The sequence below is a fragment of the Toxorhynchites rutilus genome, chromosome 3 (assembly GCF_029784135.1).
Source record: "Toxorhynchites rutilus septentrionalis strain SRP chromosome 3, ASM2978413v1, whole genome shotgun sequence".
Lineage (NCBI taxonomy): Eukaryota > Metazoa > Arthropoda > Insecta > Diptera > Culicidae > Toxorhynchites > Toxorhynchites rutilus.
In genome coordinates, this window is record NC_073746.1 from 187,490,846 (window position 1) to 187,512,178 (window position 21,333).

The 21,333-nt window shown below is 36.9% G+C and overlaps 1 protein-coding gene across 3 annotated transcripts in view; it reads right to left on the reverse strand.

Moving 5' to 3' along the window:
* Nucleotides 1-21,333, reverse strand: part of LOC129775565 (arylalkylamine N-acetyltransferase 1) — an 84,800-nt gene that overhangs the window by 18,489 nt on the left and 44,978 nt on the right. Inside the window, exon 1 of one of the 3 annotated variants that reach the window (XM_055780442.1) lies at nucleotides 7,710-7,916. The exons of the other annotated variants lie outside the window; for them this stretch is intronic. The gene's annotated coding sequence lies outside the window, so the exon portion shown is untranslated. Of the gene's footprint in view, nucleotides 1-7,709; nucleotides 7,917-21,333 lie in introns of those variants that run through there. 3 annotated transcript variants of the gene reach the window in all.

The window sequence follows — 21,333 nt, forward strand, 5'->3', positions numbered from 1 at the left end:
TATTCAAGATTACCTTAGCATGGGTTCCCTCTCATTGCTCGATACCGGGGAATGAGAAAGCGGACTCGCTAGCTAAGGTGGGCGCTTCAGAAGGCACACTTTTTGAAAGGCAAAAGTGTGCTGCTCGCTCTCAGCTCTCTAGAGTACTGAGAGCACAAGGCAGACAATCGGATATCCCCGTCCGGGATATCTTAGGTAGCCGTGATCCTGATCTTCTGCTTCATCTATACCTGTTCCTTAGAAACGCCGATGTCAACGTTTAATGATGTTTCCTTCGTTGTGTCCCCGTTTCATATCCCTCCTATCCAAACGATAAACTTTTACTTAGTCGCGGCAATACATACACACACTCTTTACAGATACACGGGCCAAAGGTTGTGCAGTCCACTGATCATTCAACAAGAGCCAGAGGTTGTACCGCTTATGACAACTCTACACGAGCTGATGATTGCGCCGGCTAGTGACCATTCTATCCTGGATTCCTCGAGTCGAGAAAGACGCACCACGCTAGATATGGGGTACAGACTAGGGGGGCGTTGCTGATTAATGGTCAGCTGCATCCCAATAGCAGGTATCCCGTGTCGGGCACACGTACAGAGCATCGAAGACTGCAACATACCAATTATGAGAACACTTGTAATACTAACCTCGAGCCAACCGCGAGTAATCGGTTACATATTACTAACATAGTTGTAAGCAAACATTGTAGAAAAATTGAACTCCCGGTCCCGTTAGGCTGACGCCATATGAGCCTTAATAAAAATATGTATTTTGGATAAAAAAAAAAAACGTGTCCACATGGACATTATCCATACCCCATCCCCCTGACCGTGGACTAGTGTGGGCATTTTCGTAACCCCTACCCCGCCTAAAGTTGTCCACGGTGTTATTCACCTAAAGTAGTAATTAGAATATCCTCATATTTACGTACAAAAACGTAGTAAGAAACACATAACGCTTCACATATTGAGGTTTGGTTTTTACAGGGTCAAAGCCACAAAAGGAACCTCTTGAAAAGTAACGAATGATGAGGAAGATCAGCTTTGGGAAACAAAACATCGTTAGTCGTTATCCAGTGGTGGTTCATTTTGCCCCAAATAACAAAGTAGTTTCGAATGCGAGTTAATCACTGAAACTAAACAAAATATCTGTCTACCTCTCATTGAACAGTTGTGAACAGTTGCCCACACTGATGATTTGTCGAAGATATCAGTTCGAATAATTTAAATTTTACGGGACATTTCTTGAATACGATACGCGCAAAATTACATCCGAATGGCTACCGTGAGAGAAATTTCTTTTTTAATTATTATTTTTAACATTTGACATTTTCATGCATAACAGGGTGTCTTAAATAGCTTCACATGTTCTAAGAATAGGTTAATGAAGAAGTATCAATTGGTTTAAAGTTGAATTATAGAAGGTTGAGCACTGTTTTATTTTACCAACCCTGTTCATTTTAACCGCATTTCCGCTACATGATTTAGAAGGTTGAGATTTGTATTTCAGTTTCAAATATTTATGTAATGTACTTACACAGATCTTAAAAATCACTGACAAATGCAATCGGAATTCTTGAAAAATAAAAAATAAAATGACGAAATAATGGTAATGTTTGATCGTTTGGAAATTCTTGCGATATCAATTAAATGAGAGGTCTGAAGATTTTACAATTTACGCAATTTACGCAATTTACATAATTGCATTCTGTTTAATACAAAATTATAGGTTAATCTGTACTTTAGCAAAGTACAAAATGAAAGATATTCATGAAATGGTGAATTTGGTGATCTTCAGAAAAAGATTTTGTTGATTTTGTTGATTGATGTTGACGAAATTATTTTCTAAGCGGCGTTGAGATCGATTCATCCATTAAATCGGTACCAAAGGTTTACAATTTATTTATGTTTTTTTTTAAATTTAAAAATGTATTGAAAATTGAAACTTAACAACTGGTATTTGTTCAGACTCAACAAGCAACAATCTCATAAAATACGTCCATGCCATACGTCTGGAATTTAATCGAAAGCGATTCTTGGCTGTAGCGCCAGTTCTAGAAAACAATGTTTCCGCTTGAACTGATGTTATCATCCAATTTCGTCACAATTTTCACTGCCAGCCTCATAAATGTGCTGGTGTAAATATAACTTGTGACGCTTGTTTTGTAATGACCGAACTTACACAACGGCTTCTCCTAGATTTATGACTAGGATTAGGCGATCTTTATAAACAAGATTTGGGCGATCTTGTCGAATTGATTCTCAAAACGGCTTTGGGATCAATTAACTGATTGAATAGCTATCAGAGAATCGATCTATGGAAATGCGAAAGTCTGTTTTCAATTTACTTATTTTTTATTTAAATTATTGATGTACAAATCTTGGTTTTAGCATCAGGTCTATAAAACAACCTTCCAGTTCAGTGATCATATGAGCCACTGGTTGCAGCACGTCGCACCCCTCAGTAGCTGCCGCTAGTTCTGATCTTGTCAGCACTTACGCAAGTAAACCATAGTAGAAGCAAACTGACTTTATCAGCAAGATTGATGAAACAATCCAAATGTTGACATCATATTTATAACATTTGTTAGGTGGTCTTTGGCGAGATTAAAATCGATGAATCCACAAAAAGTTTTTTCAAGATTGAAAAATCGGAAGAAAAAGATCGATTTTTGCTTTTTTTCCCAGTACGAAAAATCGATCCAAAAAATCGGAAATCAAAATGGAAAAGATGGATCTTCTATATATCGATCCAAGATCGCCCAATCCTACTCCCGACATTATTTTATCGGAATGGAAGTGAACCCGTTGGCTAGAGTGACGAATCAAGGCTGAGACTGAGAGTTACTATATTGACAGCTTGTCAAATTCTTATGTGGAAACCAGAATTGACACAGTCACAGACACAGAGGCTTTGAAATTAAAAGATCAATCAAATTCCATGATAAAAAAAGAATCACCATACCATTCCCGAGAATGCTCTTAATTGGCATATTGGTCGCATTTGACGTTTTTCGGCACTTCACTCCGAGTTTCCGTAAATTGTTTACCGCTCAATGGAAGCGCGATTGACTATAAGCCATATAAGCCATTAGACATACCCGATGGTGACGTATCATTAAAATGCCCAAATATGAAGAGACATTTTACTGCAAATATGACACAAATAGACGAAAGAAAAAAAAGCTCGAAGAAACAGAAAAAATGACTGAGTGATGAGGGATTAGAAGGTTTTATTTCATACGTTTCTTTAAAATGAACCAGTTATACATTACTATATTTAAAGTACAGTTATTCATTACTATATTTAAGATTCTGTGCAAAAATACTTAATGCTTATATTGAATTAGTGCGTTTATTTCAAGTATCAATTGTTTGCATTACAAAAAAAATGGACAAAAATTGTCGATTTTTCATAGGTTTACCTTCACACGCATTGACGAAACCACCCATGCAGCATCAATTATAGTAACTCATGAGTCAGCAGTAAAAAATATGACAGCTCTATTAATCGAACTCTAACTGTGATGGCGAGAACAGTGAAGCTTCTCCGTTCAGAAGTGTGCGCGTTCAAAGAAAGGTACTCCGCCGCATCGGAAACGGACATCGTGCGGCATTTTGTGGACGCCGGATACGCCCGTTCCGGCACCTACAACATCTTGGCACTATTGGACAACAATCAGAGTATCGAAAGAAAGCCTTGTTTCGGACGGCCGATGACCCTAAGCGACAAGAAGCTCCAAAGGATGCCGAAGAGAAAGATCGAGGGAAAAGTGGCTACATCGTTGCGTGCGCCTGGCCGGGAGGTCGGTGCAACCTACCAAACAGTGAAAAAGTACCTGGCGAACACGGACATACATGTCAGGAAGCGGAAGTCCCGTCCACTGGTTTCGGAGCTGTAGGTAATGACGTGGCTGAATAAGATGGTCAAATCGATTTTCCCGGCGAATCGCGACGTGGCGGTGGTGATGGACGACGAGACCTATCTCACCCTGGATGGCAACGATTGGCAGGGCACTTCGTATTTCACTTTCCCCACGAAGGAAGTCAGCTCCGAAGTTAAGTTCATTTCACACATCAAGTTCCCCAAGAAGGTGCTGCTGTGGTTGACAATCAGAGAGAAGGGGTTGTCAAAGCCTCTCTTCTTTAGATCCGGACTGGCCGTGAACGGGGAACTTTATAGTACGAAATGCCTGCCGTAATTTGCGTCATTCATCAAGAAATACCATAAGGGTGAAAACGCGGTTTGTGCGGGAGATAGGGACCGCACAAAAAAGTCGCATAAAAAAACGTGCAAAACTTCAACAGCAGCTTTAAAAAATCGTGTTCGGTACACATTTTAAAAAAATCTTTTTTTGTGCGGTAGATAAGGACCGCATAAAAAAAGTTTCCCCCAAGAAAATAACTCAATTCCACGCCCATCACCGTTCAATTTCCTTTTGTTTCCCTGCTTTGCGATGGGACACTTTGCCTCTTCGGTTGCGCGTGGCTGTTTTGTGCTTTTAGTTGCATATCGAAACGTGTTGCTGTTAGAAATCATGTCATACAAAAACATAGAGCATTTGATGAGAGGAGGGGATTTCAGAAGTGGATAATTGAGACGCAAATATGCTTTTTTCGCACTGAAATGGATATGAACCATCGAAAAAAACTAAATGGACGATAACTTCGTCAAATATGCTTCTTTTCAAAAACCGCACAAAACAAAATCGCCCAAAAAAAAACCGCACAAGAACAGAAAACCGCACAAGAAAAATCGTACAAAAAAAATTCGCACAAAAAAAACCGCACAATAAAAAAACCGCATAAAAACAGGTTTTACTGTAGTTTTGAAAATCACACATCATGTAGAGTGAAATATGCTCTTTCAAATGCCGCCAATAAAATTTGTTTATGTTTCCCCCAGAAATAATGATGAACAATTGAAGAGAGCGTATTTTTTGAGAAGAAATATCAATAACTTTGAGTGAAGTTGAGATATTGACAAGTTCTGTATCGCAAAATGTTCGTATTAGTAAGTTCTAAAAGTCTTTCGAAGACAGTTTGCGTGTAGAATTTCAAATATGAAAGTTAGAGTGAAAAACAGTTTTTTTCATGCTGACCCTAATGTAACATAGAAAAAAGGCGCTGTATCGGTTATTTCAAGAGATAGAAAAAAAAACTATATTCTACAAAGATGTCTCAAATAACTGGGACTACACATTGTCAAACTGTGTTTACCTCTATCTATAAAGATAAGAAAGCTATATTTTTTATTCCATCGACAATTTTGGTCACCCTATTTTTGATTTAAAAAAATTAACGCTCTATCATATGTAACACCTTTGTTGAAGATAGTTTTGTCTAGAGAATAACTGTCGAGTTCACAAATGAATTTACTTTTTACCTAATATCGTTTCTCTGTTAACTCACAAACCGAAATATAACCTCAGTGGATTGAATTTTGAAATTAAACCACTCAATATGCTTAATATCGAAACGGCAAAAATTACATCCACACGCGAAATTATGTTTGATTTTCGGTTTTTGTTTCCCTTTTCCACTTTTGATCAGTATTCATTATCATAAGGTGGTTTAAATGTTATAGAATAACATCAGTGGCTTTGGCACCCGAGGCGGAAGAGTTGATTTGCCCCCCGCCTTTCGTCAGAAAAGTAGAAACATTTGCACGCAGGGAAGAGTCTGTGTTGCACCCGGTGCGGAAGAGTCGATTTGTACCCCACCCCCCGTTAGAAATGATATTTATCCGATTTCTTCATATAAATTCGGTTCATTCTGCATCCCTAAAATAGCGCGCCCTGGAGGGTGCAGCCGACGCCACTGAATAGCATGTCATAATGTCCATCTTAACCCTACTGTCCGTCTTACCCATGCCTCCCCTTCTATAGGAATCTAAACCGACGCCCTATTTGTATATGAGGTATTGATGGATACGACAGAATACCCAGTGGTTTTGGAGAACATTAACTTTATGGTTAAAACACGAGCTTTGCGTGACCACGCCCTGCTTCCAGCTTCTTTCGATCGCACCAGCTCTGAATGTAACATAGCCATTCTAGATCTACAATGTCTGTTCAAAAAAGCAGCTTCTGGTTTTGATTTAGCCTATTCACGTTCAATACAGAGTCTAACTCGTTTTCAGCATAATGCTGATAGGTGTTAGAAATATAATTATACAATTGTTTTCTTTATGCCAACCCACATTTGTTCTGGACCCATTAACGGGGTAGAACAAATATATGAAAAAGTTCATCTTGATAGATCAGGCGATGAGGCAAAAACCAAAATGAAAAGAAAGGCACCAAGGCACACTATAATTAGAGAACTTATTGACTTCGAATTTCAAATAGAGATTTTTAGAGTTGTTGGATACGGGAGCACTAGTCTGGAAGTGATGAATTATGTTCACAACTTTCATTCATTAAAGAAAGAAGTAGATACGAAGTCTTCCCAATGTCTCCAAAACCTTTTTAATTATAGATATCACTGTTTAGAATCAATTGAACTGATAAACATTTCAACGGTCGTTCATTCTGTGCTTCTAAATATTTTATGGGTGTAGCTCCTAATCGTTCTATTTTTTCTCTTCAACTGATCAACTGATCGTAGATCTCTTTTGCACATATTTCGGTCGGTAATAATAGCTAGAATATGAATAACAGCTGTCTGTTCATAACACCGCAAACTTCTGACTAATAGGCTCGAGCTAGTGACGGGGAACGCACAAAAATATAGAAGGGCGAAGTAGAACAACATTTTTCAAGACAACCCAAATTCTCGTGATCAATTAGAATAACAACACATGTTTTATTGATGATAATCGCAGTCAAATATAGTAGTGTGGCTTGGTACCAGGATGTGGTACGTGTTATTCTTACTATATTCACCAATAGCTTATCATTTTTGCTACTATCATTCTCCTTCTCAATTGCTAATTTGAAGCTGTTGTGTATTACATTATTATAATGACTTTGCTGGTTCGTTCATTCTTTCGTGTATAGTTAACCATAGCCAAACAAAAAAGTCATTCTCACGTTGGATGATAAACTGTAGAAATGTATTTGTTCCACACAATTCAAACCATTTTTTTAGAGATTGTTGATATAAATACTATATAAGTAATATGTAGAACATTTTTGGGACATAAAATCTAACAAATTTAAAATGTGATTAAAGTGGTTTGCATTTACTTGGAAATGTATTATATGAAACTTTACTGTGACTTCGATGTTATGAAGAAAAATGTTGCGAGAAATAGCGTAAAACAATATCTATTGAGCGTTCTAATATTCGATATCAATATAAAACTTCGAGACATGTCCGAACAAAGCATTCAAGTAACAACTATAATAAAAGAAAGCTGCCCTTTTCTGTGAAGAAGTGTTTGGAAAATTTATCACGTTTTCTGGAATGCTTTCGAATACTAATTACCACCAACAGATGAATAGTTATTGACGAAGTGTCCCATTTTATCAGCGAAGCGGAATATAATCTCAAAATGCATTTTTGTTCAAGCACACGTAAGCGCGATAATTGATCCGCTTCAGAATCACATTGCAAAAACACGTGTGATCTAAAATCACTATTGTTCGTGAGTCTCACTGCGCAAAGCAATTTAACATTCTGTATTTTGTCATTATACAATATTCACTTTTCTCAATAAGATAACCACACTTTACACATTTTGAAGATGTAAGATTATTCACTTACTATGTAATTTTCCAAATGCATAAAGACATTTGAAACATTTCACAAAAAAAAACAAACGAAATCTGCACACCAGAAACACGGGCAATTGATCACGAACTACTCTGCCACACCACGCGTCTGTGAAAATGCGCGGAACAACGGAAAATCGCGACGATGGAAGACTTGCAATAAGCTTTTGTCAGGAAATCCATTTATATTTATATGTTCGGCATCAGGTAACTCTGTGCCCTGTCAGCTGTACTCGGCATTAGGTAAACCAGCCGACCAAGCATTCGACTAGTCGAAGACACATGCGCTCCGTTTACCTGTGATGTCAGGAGTGCAATTGGTACACCGTAATGGAGCTCAAGCTGCGTCTCTCATATACCTCGAAACCCGGTTTCGCCACATTAGAACGATAATGCTCGGGGAGCTGTAAGAACAAACCAAGCTAGATCAATTTTATGGGATAGGTATACGATACCGTTCGACGGCGCTAACCTGTGATGCTTGACGAACATATTCACGCACACTTTTGTTGTTGTTCATGGAGCAGTAATAAATTCATAACTTCATAATGATGCTTAATACAAGAAATTTCCATTGAAACAAGATCCACCTAATCTATTATTTTTGATATTAATTTATTTGACGAAAAATATCTTTTGGAATAACACATAAGTGTTATGAATTAAATATCCAGTTCGGAACAATCACAGATTGGCAACACTTCGATATAGATTACTTTACAACAATTGGTGCAATATACTAACTAATCCATTGCTCGAAAAGACACCCATATACCGAGAGGATAGGGAAATCTAGACTTATTTTTGTTTGTTTTTCTCTTTACGCCTGCGCCGATCAGAATCATCCCAACAAGAATATGTGCGAGGTATGCGCTAGGATTAGGATGAAACTTTTCGAACTTTAGTTATACTGATGATTTTTTATTACAGAAAAGATTTATTTCCTAAATTCTGAGGACAATTGCTCCACTTTCATAATATTGGTTTTCAACTGCTCAAGGGTTTCCGTAACCCTACGTAAAATAATCCATTGTCATCGAATCGCATGATCTCGGCGATCAAATGACATCACCCAATCTCAAAATTGCGTGATTCGGTAACATCCCGTGTGAAGAAGCCAAATTTGAGACCATACAAGATCGTAACTTTTGTAAAAATATGATAGAGAATATTACATTCAATTTGCTTGTCTTTCATTTTCGAATATTTATTCAAAACTAGCTGACCCGGCGAACTTCGTTCCGCACAAAATATTTTTTTTGTAATGAATTCTTCCGAACATTCACGTTTTCTTACCGAGCGAACGTTCGTAGGTTCAATCACAGAACTCTCCATTGATTTACAATTTCCATTTACTAATAGGAGTACCGGTAAGTTTCTTCGATTTTTTTTCAAATAATAATGCTTTACTCTGCAAAAATGGTTACAAATATAATATTCAAAGTCAGTAACGATTCGATGCAAAAAACCATTTCTTTTATTCCGTTGGAGCAGTTGTTCGCACGTGAAAAAGTGCTTTTAACGTCTCGTGGCTTCAATTCATATGGCACCCAATGTCCTATCTTTCGGATCATTCGCATTGCTTTTAAACGATAGATTATGGTTTGCTGAGCTACTCCAAGTGCTCAGCAAGTTCTTGTTGCGTTTGTGACGGATCTTGATCGAGTAAAGCCTTCAATTCTTCATCTTCAAACTTTTTTGGCGGTCCGGAACGTTCTTCGTCTTTAAAGTCAAAATTACCACTTTTAAACCGTACAAACCACGTCCGACATATTCGCTCAGTTGGAACATGGTCCCCATAAACTTCCACCAAAATGCGATGACTTTCCGCAGCTTTTTCATTATATTGAAGTAATGAAATAACACTTCCCGCGAAAACACTCTCGTTGGTACGAAATTCGATATATTCGAAGTGGCGAAAACTATGTTGTTTACGCTTCAACTTTTTGACATATACTGAAAAATGCGCGCAATGACAGTAGCTTTCCAACGAATGTCCTGAAATTTGACTCACTGGAATAATAATCAAGTTAGGCCATCTGTTGTAAAGCCGAAGAAACTTACCGGTACACCTAATATAAATTTTCTTTTACTTCTACCAAAACTCACCACTATAATATAAATTTATTTTCAGACATGATTTTCGCTCAAGATTCTTGATTCACTTGCATATAACATGTTTCTCAGTTACATGGAACACATGTTTGATACAGAAAATTAAATTTTCATTCTTTATTTTTCATTTTTCACCTGAGAATAATTTTCGCTTCACACTAAAGGAACACGAAGCTTATTTCCGCAAACGCGAAATCCAATTGGACTAACAACAATGTCACAATGGAACTCTTTCGAAGCTTTTCAAAAATCTCAAAACTTTTTCTCACCATAACATTGACCTACAGGCAGAGGAATACAACAAAATAAAGACAGCTCAAATCGGACCATTCCTTCTTCGGGTTTTGCGCTTAGCAACATATTTGACCTTCTATTTTTATTTATATAGATAGAAGATATAGGAGTGCGTTTTTCGGCCTTAAAATCCATTTCCACCTTCATCAAAGATCAATTTCGTTAGCGCAAACATCGAATTGACCTACAACGCTTATCATGATGTAATTTTCGAACATAATTCAATTTTTCGAGTTTTCCGACCTTCTTTCAGAGTTTTCCGAAAATTTTCCAATTTTTGTTTCTCCACTATATATACAACAAAATGAATACGGCTCAAATTGGACCATTCCTTCTTTGGATTTTGCGCTTAGCAATACATTTGCCCTTCCGTGTTTATTTATATAGATAAATTTATCAGTAGACAGTTTCACGTGAAATGCTACGAGATGTCTAGAGAAAAAATCGAAACGAAATAATCAGTATGGACCAAAGAACAATGATTGCCCAGCAAACATTAAATCGTATAACTTTGCACATGATAAGTCACATATAATTTCGTATCAAATCACAATCGCATAAAATATCAATCAAAATATCGATCACATATATCTAAAATCGCATAAAATGCAAAAACACGATTTTCCATGTCATCGATGGATTGAGTGGTAACGTTGTCGTATCAAATCGCATATCAGTCCAAAAAGCATCGCATATCGTTATATACGGCTTTATATACGTACAAAATATGGCATATACGTATATCGCCTCCACTTTTGCGTGTATATGCTAGTTATCTGCATCATATATCATACAAATGTGTCTTGGTTGTATGTATATCGCCTCCATTTATAGCTATTCATACGACTTAATGTTTGCTGGGTGGGAACTTGGCTCTTGGGATGTGATGACTCTACTCGAGCATCCTGGGCATCCTGGTGAAAGAGTTGGCGGAAGATGAATATAAAGGTTGCGGCCAACCAAGAAGCGTGCTGGCATACGAGAGTTCTCGACTGGAAACCCGATAGAGGGCACTTCTTTCAAGTATGACATCCACTACAGTGGTGTCCTTAAGGGTTCACGTGATGTCGGTTTCTTAGAACAGGGACAACAGATGAAGGGTGTTACTGGACGCCCGTCAGTGACCGTCTATGCGTATTAAGAAACAAGGAGAGATTTTACAATAACAGCCGTAAACCCGATGAGTCATATCGACTCGGATCACTATCTCGTTGCGTGTAAGATTCTGACTTGGTTGTCCAACGTATCTATTTCTAGATCGACAAGGAATGTTTGGTTGAACATCCAGCAATTGTGGTTTGATTTGATGCGGAGGTCAGAGTGTTACGAATGATGAGAACCTGGCCATGCGTCCTCTGGCAGCAAAAATGTAGCAGCAAATGTGACTCGACAGATTAAGGAGGAATAACGAGAGCAGTCGAAAAGAGACTTCTTCGTCGTAAGAAACGTGAACACTGCGATCGCGCCCTTGCGAAGGTGAAGGATTGCTTTTCGAGGCACGACACGCGAAGCTTCTATAAAGTGGTCAACATAATTAGGAGCCGGACTAACCCGGTTCCTGTTAGGTGCAACGACTGGAGGGGGGCCTGATTGCCGATAAGACCCAGGTGGCCAGGTTTTGGAAACAACATTTCGTAGTGCTGTTCAATGGCGAGAAAAGCAAAGTAGTTCATGAGAACAGGATGGAAAATAAGGATGGTGGACAAGCTGTGGATTGTGGACCGACATTGGGTGAGGTGAAGAACGCTTGTAGAGAGCTAAAAAGAAAGAATTGCCTTCGGACTGGTTGGAAGGACTCCTATGCCCTATCTACAAGAAGCGACATCGTCTCGACTGTAGTAGTTATCGAGACACAACCCTCCTCAATTCCGCATACAATAAAATTCCGCATCCCAATAAAACTGCTTAAGCTGATTCATACCACTTTTGTGCACTGCAAATTTCATAACACTACCGTACTACCGAGCAGTATAAAAATTCGAGAGCATATACATCTGTAAAGAATGTTGTGTGGCGACGGATGCAAATCCCACTACGGAGAATGCTTTGGCTGCAGTTAACATAACATGCTAATTGAATCTCAGCTTATCGTTCACTATCACACTTAAGTCACATATGGAATAAATTACTTTGCATTTTTCATATTTACGTTCATATATCGTTCATATCATCGCACCAATCATCATAATCACCCGAAAGATTTTCCGATCATCTGCGAAGAATAATTTTCTTGATAACCAAAGGGTGACCGAGATCGTTTATGTATAGGATAAAAATAAGCGGCTCACGTGCTTCTTTGGAGAACTACAGATGTAACGTGGAACGATGCAAATACTTCGTGATTTACTTGTACGAACTTGGGAAGCCCAGACAATTTTTTTTTGTTAACTACAAGCTGTTGGTCCTAAAATCCATTTTTGCGTCTTTTTTTTTTTTTTTTTTTCCAAAAATGCCTTTTTGCCACTTTTTTTTCGTAATTATTGAGTGTATTTGTTATTTGTTTTTTTTTCTGGCACTACATTTGTGATTTTTTTCATTTTTAAGTTATAATTTTCCAAAGTCCACCGATAAGCCGTAAAATATTTTTTTTGTCTTTTCTTTCAAAATTGTCTGTTTGAAAAAATCATAACGTTTGAACCACTGAACCGATTCATATAATCGACATATGAAATAGAAGCCAATGATCTAGTCTTTCTTGAAAAATATTAGACTTGCGAAAAAAGTGTATTTTAGTCGCCTTGATCTAGTCTAGTTGCATAGGAATGAATATATAGGACGACAATAGTAATGAGTAAATGTGACGAACCAGCCAAATCAGTATACACATAATACAGATAAAAAAATTGAAATTTAAATTTGAAAAACCATAACTCAAAAACTTAAAAAGATACATTTTTGATTTTTGGATATGTTATGTAGAAGAACTTCAACTTAAAAAAAATATATAAAAAAATAGCGTCCCCTACCTTTAACCGAGAAAACTATGAAAAACTAACACAATCAATAATTACAAAAACAAAAATTTAATTTTTTCGCAAATGTGATACACCCATACCTCGCTTACGGCCGCTCTTTATACGGCTTTTCGTTTAACAATCTTGGAACCGATTCGATAGAGTTTGTATGAATTTGTATTGTATTAATTGATTCGTTATACGGCTTTTTTCTTAGCGGCCCAGGAACGTATCTAGGTGTGTTTTTTTACAGAAGACTAAATCATTGAATTCAATTGGGTATGTCGATCCTCCAGTTGTTAAATTTGATTTTCTAACGGTCGGTTAACTTTGAAAATTGATAACATAAAAATGAAAAAAATCACATCTCTGATTTTTGGATATATTATGTAAACAATTCTTAGCTTTCAAGAAAAAATATAAAACAATATAGCGCCCTCTAGTCCAAAGCTATGAAAACAACAAAAAACGAATACAATCAATAATTACGAAAACAACATCCAAATTTTTGGCAAACGTACGAGGTTTGGCTATTAAATAACGAGACTGCGCGCCTGGAAGGCGCCCTAAAGGGGTGGGGGAAAACGAATAGTGCGTTCGGTAGCTTGAATGTCCACTATAAACGTACGAAAGCACGTTTTTGTCACTATAGTAGTTTGCAAGCAGCAGGGGTTTGAATGGAACGTAGTTTGTAGTGCGCGTCGGAAATCATGTGTGACGAAAAACACGAACAACAACGCACCTGCCCATAACGCGCTGTAGGTGAAGACATTTTTAGCCAATAAGGGCATTCCAGTGCTCGAACATGCCCCGTACTCACCAGATCTAGCCCCATGCGACTTTTTTCTATTCCCCAAGATCAAATCCGTGTCAAGATTCCCTTGATGGGAAATTTGAGGAAGACTTAAGATGAAGGGCCAATTCCTCCACACCTCCATCTAACGTTTGCATTTAAAAAAATCGACTTTTTTCGGATGGTGATAAAAAAAAAGACAGATAATTGAGTTTGATGAATTTTCCATGGGAGGTAATTATATTAGCTAAATTCTACACTCTTGCGAGTGGCCTTCCGGTAGTTAACATTCCCCATGGCGGACGAAAACATGCGTGTAGGCTTGGTTTTGTGTTCTTTCTTCGTTTTATGTATCCATTCCTTCTCAGTTTTCGCATCAAAATTGTTGGAGTAGCTTCAGAAATTCTCGATGGGTCGCAGTTGGGGGACGTTGGGCGCTTTCGCCGACTCGGGAACCACATCGATATTCAGCCGCTCCATCTCCTGTAACGATCGCTTCGAGTAATGGCCGACGCCAATTCCGGCCAGAACACCGCGTCTTTGATGAACGACGCAACTTCCGGCAGTCACTAGTACTATGAATTTCCCCGTTCACGGCCAGTCCGGATCTAAAGAAGAGCGGCTCTGATTGTCAGCTCGTCGTCCATCACCACCGCCACGTCGCAATTCGCCGGGAAAATCAACTTGACCATCTTATTCAGTCGCTGCGCCATTGCCTGCAGCTCCGAGACCAGTGGACGGGACTTCCGCTTCCTGACAAGTATGTCCATGTTCGCCAGGTACTTTTTCACTGTTTGGCGATGTAGCGATGTAGCGCACCCTCGATCTCCCTCTTCAGCATCCTTTGAGCTTCTTGTCGCTCAGGGTCCTCGGCCGTCCGGAACTGGGCTTTCTTTAGATTCTCTGATTGTAGTCCAATAGTGCCAAGATGTTGTGGATACTGGAACGGGCATATCCGGCGTCCACAAAGTGCCGCACGATGTCCGTTTTCGACGCGGGGTACGGTTCTTTGAATGCGCACACTTCTGAACGAAGTAGCTTCACTGTCTTCGCCACCACGGTTAGAGTTCAACTGATAGAGCTGTAATTTTTTTTGTTGACTCATGGGTTACTATCATTGATGCTACATGGGTAGTTTCGTCAGTGCGTGTAAAGGTAAACCCAGCAATTTTTGTCAATTTTTTTTAATGCAAACGTTGATTGCTCCAAACCTCAAACGCTCTTTATATTGACTTGTGAAAAGGCAGTGAAGAATCGAATCTAAAATATTTTTCATTTAGTCTCGCTGCTTAAAACTCGTCAGTTAGTGATAAATGTAGTTCGACAATATTCTAGTCTTAGTTATAATAACCAAAAAAAGTTTTTTTCTGTCTTTTGATATAACCGATTTAGCGCTTTCTTTCAAAGTTGCATTACGAGAAAAAAAAAAGTTTTTTTGCCCCAACTTTGATATTTCAAATTCTACATCAAAACTATCGTCGGACGGCCCTCAAAGCTGACCAAAATAAACATTTTGCAATGCAGAACTTCACTACCTTAATCAAAGTTATTGAGTTTTTCCCCAAAAACTCATGATTTCTAATTTAGTTTACTCAAATACATAACATAACATATTTTTGAAACTTTATCATTTGTCATTTGTCCAGGGAAGAACAACAAACAAATGAAAAGGACATATTCGGATAAAACATCAATAATTTTGAGTAGGACTAAGATATTGACAAGTTCTGCAACAAAATGTTTGTCTAAGTAATTCCATGCAAGGTTTGGCGCGACCCTTTTCGATTTTATTGAAACTTGATTCATAGGATTTTTTTAAAGGGTGATTCAACATCATTGATTTTTTCTTCGAAAAATCCCAACTCAAAATCCAGATGTCTGATAAAAATACGATGTTCTACATGTATTCATGTATTCTATATATATATATATATACATATATATATATATATATATATATATATATATATATACATATATATATATATATATATAAATATATATATATATATATATATATATATATATATATATATATATATATATATATATATATATATGGATATATATTTATTTATATATGGATTTTTGTCTGCATGTCTGTCTGTCTGTCTATCTGTCGGATTCATATAAATAAAACAGAAATTTCAGCACAACTCGAGAATTGATCAAGCTAACGTACCCAAATTTGGCATGTGGAGGTTTTAGGGTGCAATAAATGTTTCTATGTTGGATAGACACCCCTCCCCCTTTCCAAGAAGGTTTGACACTCGCATAACTCGAGAATCAATCAATCAAATTTGGGATGTGAGGGTTTTTGGGTACGAGAGATGTTTCTATGATGGTATGACACCCCTCTCTTCTGGAATGGAGGTGGGGTCCCATAAAAATATTACACATATTTCAACCAAACATGACAAATGAATACTTTCGGATAACTCTGAAAATTCGGGAAATTCAATTCCCATATATTCTATAATTACATAGTGACAAGCGTTGTTAGTCCATTTGATGTTTGCGCCAACGAAATTGATTTTTGTTCGAAAGTGGAAATGGATTTTAAAGTGATAAAACACACTCTTATATCTTCTTCTATCTATATAAATAAAAATGGATCGCCGAATGTAATGATAAGTGCAAAACTCGAAGAAGGAATTATCCGATTTAGGGCTATCTTCATTCTATCATATTTCAAAACATTTTTATCAAACATTTACTCCATGTAACGGAGAAACATGTTATTTGCAAGTGATTGAAAAATCTTGAATGAGAATTGTGTCTGAAAATAATCTAATATTATAATGACGAGTTTTGGTAGAAATCCTAGGAAATTTATATTAAAAGTAAATTGTAAAGGGTCAATTAGAAGATGAATCAATGAACAGTTCAGCGATTGGACCAATGATCGTAAGTAAGAGAACGTGATTGTTTGGAAGAATTGATAACAAAAAATAAATTTTGGGCGGGACGAAGTTTGCCGGTTCAGCTAGTTAATATATAAATATATAAAGATTTTCAACAGTGCATTTAAAAAGTTTTTTTCCTAGATATTTCATTAATTTCCCAACAACTTTGTCAAATATAATTTTTTATCCAGGCACTGGATTTTGCGTTACGATTTTTGAAAGAACGATTTATGATTTTGAATACTACGGATTTCATGCCAACTCGTCTGAGGAGCTGGCAGCACCATCTCAGATAGCAGTAAAACGTTGTGGGTGTAAAGACATTGGTCATTTGAGCAACATTGCATTTTGAATCATCGAAAAAGAATTATACTACTTTTTGCAAAGTACCAAAACAATTTTCTTTATTTTGTACAACAATTTATAACTCGAAAACACACAATTTTCATTATGATATAACTAATTTAAATTACCCTGATTTTTTATTAAAATTTAAACTATTTCCTATAGTTCATCCTTTGACCAGAATTTTGTAGATAATAACGTATGAAATATAGGAAATAGTTTAAATTTTCATAAAAAATCAGAGTAATTTAAATTAGTTATATCATAATGAAAATTGTGATTTTGGGAAATTTCCATCATAAGTACCAAGTTTGGAGAGGATCGAGTCAGCGGCCGGCTGATTTGGCATGGAATTTCTCTATGTTGAAAAAACAAAGAAAAGTTTACCCCAAACAATTAAGTAGTTTTTATTTCTACACGGACATTTCAAACGACTCTCGTACACTATTTCATGATAGCATCGTGCAACAGTAAAATCTCATTCTGCGCTTCGGTTGATATTTCGTGCTCTCCCTCTCATTCTATACATCTATCAACTCTGGAGTAGAGATCGATAACACATTTGAATCACCTGCTTGAACCAGGAGAACCTCACAAGAATCGGTTAAACACTGTGTTTGTTGTACTTTTTATTGCTAGTATTTTAAAAGCTTCCGCTCTCGCAATTTTTTTAGAATTGAAAATTCGTTATTCCACCCAACATTTTCTTGTATTATCATTAAATTGAGGTAGCACAATTTACATCCATGTATGACGTTTTTCATCGAATCCAGCCGGAATTAAACAAAAAAAAACAGAACTCTATAAGAACAGGATTCAGCAAAATTGCAATATTCTACATGGGTTGTAACTTACACCAGTGTTAGATCCTATTCTTGAAACATTCTTGAGACTCTAATCGCCATCTGAGCCATATTAGTTCTTCGATTGCTTGAATCGCGTTATCGTTGCGTTTTATCACACAATCAAATAGAAATCAGTAGCAAGAATTTGTGTGTTTCTGTAACATACTTTAAGTTTGAAATCATGACCATAACAATTATAATTTAATATGTGAGAATATTAAGTACAATGTATTTTATGTGTTGTAAATCAAACGAATTTATTTCTCACGCTAGTTGTCTGATTTGTTATCGACAATGTGCTCGAGTATACACGCACCGTATAATAAAAGTGAATGTGTCGTGACTCGTGAGGGTCTTACAAGGCGGTGGAATTCAAGCTGTAGTATCATTTTCTAGTTCCCGAAATCAATCTTTTGGCAATGACATTATGCTGTCTTCTGGCGATTCTGTTTCCTCCACAAAGGCCGGGTCGATGTACACCACAATTGACCTCTATCCAGACGTCATATCTCCCACTAACCAATTTTTTTTACGAATGCGATTTGGTTTCCTGAGCATTGTTTTAGCATTAGAAATATGAATTGCAGTACAAACCATAAAGTTTTTGTGCCATAGATTCGAACGCACAATTACTATATTTATGAATAAGAATTCCCGAACACAGTGAATTTCATCCTGGTTTGTTTCACACTCTTCAGCAAAAACGAAGTGATTGAATAATGCTTATTATCATCCATTCACCTGTTGGTGAACGAACCGGACTAGGTTGGTATCGTGTAATGCTCTTGGAAAGACGTTGTCAGGATTGCAGTCAGTTTATCTTATCAGCTATCTGGTATTCGGTTGCAAAAAATATGCAGTTAATTTTCTGAAGAAATTATGAAGAACGAGTATATAATTTAGATTGGACAGATGCTTGCAGCCAATGTTTCAATTCTAAACAGCTTGGCCACAGCCATAAGCAAGCAATCTGTCGTTAGTCACATTAGTTGCCTACCTACAATCTGCTAATTAATACCGTGTTCGGTATAAATAGTACTTGATTAAGTATATTGCTCTAGCTTATTCCTTAGCCAACAGGGGGGAAACCTATGTTCTTATTACATTGTTGCAATGAGCTACTGTGTGCGAAATAAGTCTAACGAACAGTGAAAAAATTGTAAGAAAATAATAATTTAACATGTCTGAAAATACAAAAAACTGAAAGGAGAGAAACATAATATATTTATTATGAATAATTTATTCTCCAATCTTGTAGAATAAATTCCAAACTAGTCCATAAAAATAAATGAAGCATGCAGTTCAGTGTGGCTTAATTCACATGAGAAACTTCATCGAATCCTGATTATTAACAATTGTTCTACTGAAATATAGTCTAGATGTTGATATTGAACTTCAGTATTTTTGTAGACAACTATCACCGAGAGCAACAAATGAAACTTGATCTAACCAGAACTCATATTTTTCCCGATGTCAGAAGCTATATTTATTTTCTCCGAAACTACAATCTGAGTGACATTAAAAATAATGTATTGTCCCGAAGCGTTTCGAAAATCACCTAAAATATTCTATGTTCAACAGATTTTTCGCAGGATCTTCTTGACGATTGCTCATTTTTTTCGATAGGGGTAAGCTAAAGAGTATTGAGAGGGTTATCATCCTTGGACTCATTTGTACGATTTGAGCCGTCTTTGTTTTGTTGTATTCGTTTCAGTCCATAGATCAATGTTACGGCGAGAAAAATCGGAAGATTTTTGAAAAACTTTGAAGGAAAATGGGAAAATTTGAAAAAATGAAAATTCTACAATTACAAGCGTTGTTAGTCCATTCGGTGTTTGTGGTAACGGAATTGATCTTTGTTCCAAAGTGGAAATAGATTTTCGGGTGGAAATACGCAATCCTTATCTTCCATCTACATGAACAAGGATACCAAATGTGCTGCAAAGCGCAAAATACGAGTACGGATCGTCTACTTTGAGCTGTCTTTATTTTATCATTTATTCTGTATCAAACATGTATTCCATGTCACGGAGAAACATGTTATTTGAAAGTGAATCTTGAAGTTAATGAATCTTGATCGGGAATTGTGTTTGAAAAAAATATATATATGACGATTTTTGGTAGAAGTATGAGGAAATTTCTAGTAAAAGGAAATTGGAAAAAGCCAATTTGAAGATCAATCAATGAAGAGTTTTGCGATTGAACCCCAGAACGTTAGCTTAGTAAGAAAACGTGAATGTTCGAAAGTATTCATATCAAAAAACAAATTTTGGGTGGAACGAAGCAATAAAATATCTATCAAGATCTAACCCTTTGAACCAGGCTTTCTTCGAAACCTTAGGAATAATGGAGTAGAGTAATATAATAATAGAAAATAATAGAGAGAATAATCTTCCAAGATCATCCCTGTTCCATATTTTCCATACATTTGTTCTGCCCATTTATGGGCTTAGCTATATGTACCGTCATTAAGGAGAAACGTCTGTAATGAATAGACTTATGTTCAACCACTACTCGCTAGGTGTGCATCTCCACTGAATAAATTTTGTTCAAAGCAATGTATGTCCATGTCAATCACGCAGTTTGGCAATGTACGAATACTTACGCTTACTTTGAACACCCTAGAGGCCCAAGGAAGGCAATCCTTCGCAGCCTGGTCTTTGTTCCCAGACTGAACAACGTCCAGAGGCCGAAAATCTATTTTATTAGCACGAAAAAATACTCATTTATTTAATGCAAATACTACATTTACATTTGTAAGTCATTCGTGTGTTTGATGACATTTGTACATAGTTTTTCTGAATCTAGATTGCATACTATCATTTATTAAAATTTTTGAGCTGCCACCACAATGTTTAATCAAATCTCAAAATAGCGTTCATCGTATCGTTGCTGAGCCGATTTCGAAGTTTATTTTTGTTCTGATTATATTCAACAAAAAATCGCTCAATAGTTGCCGAGGAATAAGGCATAGTGAGAACGTTACAAACAAGGCATCGAAGCGCCGAAAATGAGAGCGAACCGTCTTTTTTTTTTGGGAATCCAATCGTCACACATTATCATGCCGGGGGTTCGGGTTTGATTCCCGTTCTGGTCGGGGGAATTTTTCGTCGTGGTCACGCGTATTCTAGAGCTTGCCGCTCAGAATGTATTCAAGGCGTGTTATTTGGCATAGAAATCACCTCATCAACTAAGTACTAATAAAAATGACGCGAGTAATACTACGTTGAAACGGCGAAGTTCCTCTAGGAACATTAGAGCCATTTAAGAAGTAAGAAGGATACGGAATTCATTCTCCAAATCTTGTATATTCTCATCGTAGAACCCTCGAAACGCCTCTAACACAACGTTAATGCTTGTCAAA